Source organism: Epinephelus moara, chromosome 16 (genome assembly GCF_006386435.1).
Source record: "Epinephelus moara isolate mb chromosome 16, YSFRI_EMoa_1.0, whole genome shotgun sequence".
NCBI classification, from domain to species: domain Eukaryota; kingdom Metazoa; phylum Chordata; class Actinopteri; order Perciformes; family Serranidae; genus Epinephelus; species Epinephelus moara.
In genome coordinates, this window is record NC_065521.1 from 3,890,573 (window position 1) to 3,896,800 (window position 6,228).

At 41.3% G+C, this 6,228-nt stretch overlaps 1 protein-coding gene and 1 long non-coding RNA gene across 5 annotated transcripts in view; both read left to right on the forward strand.

Moving 5' to 3' along the window:
* clcn6 (chloride channel 6) overlaps positions 1–6,228 on the forward strand; it is a 162,676-nt gene that overhangs the window by 87,219 nt on the left and 69,229 nt on the right. The window lies entirely within an intron of this gene.
* Positions 184–6,228, forward strand: part of LOC126402621 (uncharacterized) — an 8,117-nt gene continuing 2,072 nt past the window's right edge. Inside the window, exons 1-4 of the long non-coding RNA XR_007571242.1 lie at positions 184–3,703; positions 4,593–5,173; positions 5,374–5,517; positions 5,745–5,998. This is a non-coding gene — a long non-coding RNA (uncharacterized LOC126402621). The remainder of the gene's footprint in view (positions 3,704–4,592; positions 5,174–5,373; positions 5,518–5,744; positions 5,999–6,228) is intronic.

Here is a 6,228-nt window from a genome sequence, read left to right on the forward strand (position 1 = left end):
TAATTATTAATAATAATTATTAATTATTTCCGATAGCCAATTTAACCCCAACATATTTGGTGCCTCCGTGTGAAGCCTAAGGTGTTGACCCCAACATTTTTGGTGCCGCCATGTGAGATGAATATATGTTGATTCACAACACAACAGAGAACTACAAGATGGCCGAATCAAAGCTAGATTCAGATCGGGGGAGATGTTTGTCTGACCGTGTGGTCAGGACAAAGACAAAGGAAAAGAAGCAGGAACTTTGAGATGCCTGTTTGGGTGTAGCTCTGTTGAAAGCATATTTGTTAATGAGTCTATGTGAATGTGATTTGTGCTGCAAACGGTCTGGATTAGTGCAGAGATTGTTTAGTTGTGTGCAAGAATCTGTTTGTGAACAGTATTAGCAAACTAAACGCTTAGCCTTGGCGAAGCCAACTAATTAATGACCTAAATGCAAACAATCACAACAATACCTCAATGATAGCATTAAATCACATACAACAAGTTAAACAGTCTTGCTTAGCCTGTAAAGCTGTGATAAAGCAATACCCAGTTGTTACTTTATCGATCCTTGAGTGGATGGGAGAAAGAGTCACTTGGTGGTGTACTGCTTTGTTAGCCGGCACAAGCAGGCTGGGAAGAGCTGTGGTTCCAGCTGCAGTCTATGCTGTGTCCTTGTTCCAAAGGTTCTGATCAGTCGGAAGCCAGTTGCTCGGGGTCCTTGCAGATTTCGACGCTGGGTGCTAACTCACTTCGTTTCTTGTTGCTGGAAAGCTAGTTGCAAACGTTGTGCTTGCAAGTCTAACCTCTCTGGTTCAGGTTTGCCTCAGCCTTGAGCATGGGCAAGTCGTGGTCCAGGAAAAAGAGAGTCTGTTAGCAATTAGCCCCACCTTTGATGGTTCAGGGCAAGGAGCAATGGCCTGAGCATCTGGGCTGTTCCAGACCCAGCAGGAAAGAGGTGTGGGCTGCTCCCCAGTTCCAGAGTGAGAGCAGGACTGTTTGAAAGGAGCAGAACTTAGCTTAGAGTTTGGTGACATCACAGAGGGGCATGTCACTGTAACAGTACTGCCCAATCAAGCTTGATGAGTGGTGTCTCACTGAGGTGTGAGATGACCTCCTGTGGAGATGAGTGTCAAAGAGCTCTCTTTGTTCGAAGACAGAGAGCATGCAGAGACGGAAAAGCCTGTCCAGTTTAGATTCTAACAAATGACAAATCATCTGTGGTCCTGTGAATCCCAACACTATCATCACAAGATGGCAGTATGACTCTGTGTTAAATGAGGGATTAAACATTTTAAATTATAACTCACTCATACGATGACCTACAAGAGTGGAAAAAAAATATTCAACTAAAAAACAAGGATTATGCACAGTTACAATTTTAGAACATGGATAAAATGTATAGTTTACTTTCAGGAGACATTTCAGGTTGGTTAACAAGAGAAACTCCACTCAGGAATTCATCCTGAATGTACGACTCCCACATCTGATGGTCTTATCTTATTTTCACCAGGGTGAGAGTAAAACATTTGATCTTGGCACATGGGGGTTGCGGCTCTGGTCAGCCATGTTAAAGGGAAAAAGCATCAAGACTACCAAAACCCACTCAACAGAATGCCAGCATCAGCACATATTTCAAAGCTGTCATAGCAAGGCCAGATATTGCTCCAGCTTTGCGTCTACTGTATGTGTAGACACAAAGGGATTCCATATCATATTCCACACTACGTTTTTGTTAGAATGCCTGTCTTAGGGCAAAGCACACTGGAGCAAGAGTGTCATGATAGTGTGCTATGATTGTCTAACATTACTTATATTAAACAGGGTTCCTGCAGGTCCTTAAAAAGTCTTAAAATGTCTGAAATTAAAATCCGGGAAATTAAGGTCTTAAATTGTCTTGAATTTACCGTTAATTTGCTGTAGGTATTAAATTTTCAGACAGTGCGTTTAAGGTTGATGGGAAAGCACAGTGGCCCACCATAAAACATCTAATAGTATGTATTTTTTTATTAACTTAGTACAAAGACAGTGTTGTCAATGAGAGACTCCGCTATGAACATCAGTTTAACGGTATGTCAGCTACAGACGTTGACGTAAGACTGTGTGTCGCCATTTTGTTGTTGTCAAGGTGAGCGGTCAAAAAAGACTTTTTCTTTAGGGACCATGGGGCTCAAAGCCGTCGAGTCGCATAAGAAAGGAGGAAAGCACCAGCAGTACATGGCAGCAACGAGCCATAGCGGGGACAGGCTAATTCCTGTATTGTTTGCAGCACGACCTAACGTTACAAGTAGACTTGCACTGATTAATTGGCAGTGCTCGGAATCGGGCTGGTTTTCACGTGATCGGCCATGACCTGCGACCAGCCAGTCAGTCTAAACTATACCGATTTAAAACGCCGGTCAAATTCCCGACGCGCCACATGATTGACATCATGTAATATCAGCAGCGCACACACACGCACATGTGCAACTCACGGCTTGGGCGATGTGAGGAAGGGGACCTCAGGGACACACTGGTTTGGGTAGGACAACTATGGAGTAAATGATTCCGGCCAGAGAATCAGGTTCGAGAGGATACTTTAATTTTCAATGACAACAACAAACTGAAAAACACACAAAGTTGACATGCTAACCAAATTAAACTCACTCTACTGTAAGTGAAACACGGGCGGCTTCTCACCTTAATCATTGACGCACACACATCAAAAGAGAGAAGGAGAAAGTTGTTAATTGTCCGTGTTAAACTTAACTGTGGAGCTCTCACTGCTAAACTGTGCCGCTTGAAACTGACGAGGCGCGTGTCCACGTGCGGAAGATGTGCGTGTCTGCGCGCTTACTGGCAGGCACGTCCTGAAGGCCTGTGTGAATTTTCCACAGGCGATATTTTTACTTTTTGTCTATTCAAGAAATTACCTACAAATGCTATACACCAAGAATTGTTTTATTTATCTATGTTTTTATTTATGTATGCCTTTTTTACTTATTTATTTTAATACTGTACCTGAAGTTATATTTGAGCAAAAAGGAAAATGTTTCTTAACCTGTGTCACTGTTTTTGTTTGTTTGTTTGAGATGATTATTGAAAAGCTGGTTGAATCTTGGTTAAAATGTTCTAATAAAGGAAAGATAGAAAATATTGCAATATCTTGTGTGCTGTAAAGTGGTTTGAAAAAAAATTTAATCGGAATCGGCCATCCAAACACTCTGCAAATCGGAAATCGGTATTGGCCCAAAAAATTGTTATCGGTGCAAGTCTAGTTACAAGTTCAGACTCCATCACCACCTCCCATTCGGCTATGAGAAGCTTCATTTCACTGCCAAAGACCCAAAAGGCAGAGGTACTGTGGGTTCTCCACACTGTGATGAGGCACAATTCATTTAAATCTAACAAGGACATAAGTGGCGTCTTTGCTGCCATGTTCTCCGTTTCGCAGGTTGCAAAGGCATTCACCTGTGGTGAAAATAAAACGGCATATGTCGCCAAATATGGCATCACTTCATTCATCAAGAAGGAGCTTTCCTGCAGCGTTAGTGAGAAGCCATATGTTATCATGTTTGATGAAAGCATGAATAAATCGAGAAAGAGCAAACAAATGGACCTTCATTTGCGGTTTTGGAATACTGATGATGAGACCGGCACACACCATGTCATCTCCCGCTACTATGGGTCGGAGTTCAGGGGTCACTCAAGAGCCAAGGACATGTTGGGACATTTCAGTGTAAGTAACGTTACGATTGTGTTTGAAATCGCATACTATTCATACTATGTGTGGTGTAAAATTGAGTATCGTTAGTGCGGTCCAAAGCCCCTATGCTAGCGGTGTAAACACCAACACTCCCCCGGTTCTCAGTGCTCACTATCCGGGCAGAGTCAGCAGAGGACCGCTAGATACATGGCTAACAGAGATAACTGGCTAACGGCAGCTACAATTAGCAGCAGTTCTTTGAAAGCATAGCTTTACAAACTACTAATTACCGCATTACAGCAAAGCTACCCTAGGGATAAATCTAGTATGGTTACTTAATTTTATTTTTCAAATAGCACCAAATCACAACAGAGGTCATATAAGGTCACCGTTCCCATAGAACAGGTCTAGACCATGTCTTTTTATTAAACAAACGAAATAGCCTTATGTTATTTATCTTATTTATGCAATTTCATTTCATTTCTGTCTCTACAACGTTTGTCCCCTGCCCCCCAAGCAGTAAACCTAGGGTGCCAATTATGTAATGATTAATGTTAATTATTGTGTGTGTGTTTGTGTATGCCCGCATTGTATTATTTATTGTATATATGTGTGTGTGTGTGTGTTTGTGTGTGTGTGTGTGTGTGATTTAGTATCTGTATGTGTCTGTGTATATAAGCAAGAAATCATTAGAATAACAAATAATAACAAAAGAATAATTGCTATTATCACAATTAAGTTGTCAGGGGTTTTGATGGATGTTTTTGATCTCTCTCTCTCTCTGCTATATAAGCACAACCATTATTATATTATTATTATTATTATTATCGTCATCATTACACTAATGGAACCATCCCTTAACCTAATGTGGTTTACTTGGCACATTGAATTGGTGATTTCCTCTTTTTTTCCAAATGTGCAGGAAGGTACAAAGGAGCTGAATTTGAACAACATGCTCTCACTGTCAATGGATGGGCCCAGTGTTAATTGGAAGTTTGTTGAACTCTTACAAGAGGAACACAGAGAGCAGTTTGGTGGAGCCCAACTACAAATAATTGGAAGTTGTGGCCTTCACACAATGCACAACTTGTTCAAGAATGGCTTCGGGTGTGGCAAGTTGAGAAAGTCCTGAAAGCCCTGCACTACCTGTTTCATTGTGCACCTGCAAGGAGGGAAGCCTTTGTGTTAGTGACCAAGTGTGATACATTTTCTCTGACATTTTGTGGACATCGTTGGCTGGAAAACCTTCCAGCAGTGGAGAGAGCCATTGAAATTTGGCCATATATCGTCACCTATGTGGATCAGGTCAAAGCCAAGAAGCTCCCCAATCCAAGGTCATCGTCATATGACAACATCGCAGAAGCTCAGATGGATCCCATTATCCTGGCAAAGTTGCACTTCTTCATGAGTCTCTCAAGAAGTTTTCAACCTTTTCTCACCAAGTACCAGACAGATGCCCCGATGATTCCCTTACCCAGCAGAGATTTGGAGGATCTAATCAGGGTAGGCCTAATGACTACTAAAAATGTATAAATGGTTTAGTCATTCAAGCACCATTATTTACAGAGGATATGAACAATGAAACAAAGTAATGAGTTTTCAGCATGTTGATGTTTGTAGTAAGTATTCTAAATAATGTAATACTTTTTCTAATTTTGATTATAATAATTATTATTATTATGCCTGTGCTATTCTGTTTTCAGAGCCTTCTCAGACGCTTCATAAAGCAAGACGTCCAGGTTGATGTTTCCCCAGTAAAGCTGGTCAAGCTTGATGTGACAGACCAAAGGCTTTGGGTCAGTCCAAAGCAAGTGGACATTGGCATGGGAGCCACAGCTGCCCTCAAGGTAACATTTATTATCTTAGATGACTTCAACACTGTGCTATAGCAGCTGCAACGTCACTTGACTAGTGAAGTAATTATGTTGAAAATTAAGAGATTAGATGAATTGTTTAGACATCAAGCAGTTGAAATATTAACTGGATTTGTCAAATGTTGTGTAGTGTAAGTTACACATAGGGAGAGTTTAATTGATGTTTCAGGTGACACTTGTGACTTTTGTGCTTTTGTCAGGGAATGTCAGGCAGTCAGAGTGGTGGAAGTGAGCATGATGTGTTACTGTTCATCCGAGACAGCCAGAGTGCTCTGTCACAAATTTGTCACAGCATTCTATTAAAGTGCCCACTGAAGTACCCCACTGGCTGAAATATGATGTGCCTGGACCCCCAAAAGATGCGCACTGAACCAGACACGTGCCTGCAAAAAAATGAAGGCCCTAATCATGAAATTTGTGCAGGATAAGAAGTTGTCAGGAGGAGTCACAGCAGGTAATATGTGTAGACATAAGACAGGGGTGGCCAACCAGTCAGAGACCAAGAGCCACAAAAATTACCGTGGTAGTACAAAGAGCCACATCATACACCCTGTGCTTACAAACGCACTCCCTCTCTCACACAAACACGAAATGACATAAAATCAAAATCCATACATTTCCAATTTTCAAAGCCAGATTTATTTATCTCACACACAAATGAATAACCATGAATAGAGATACACA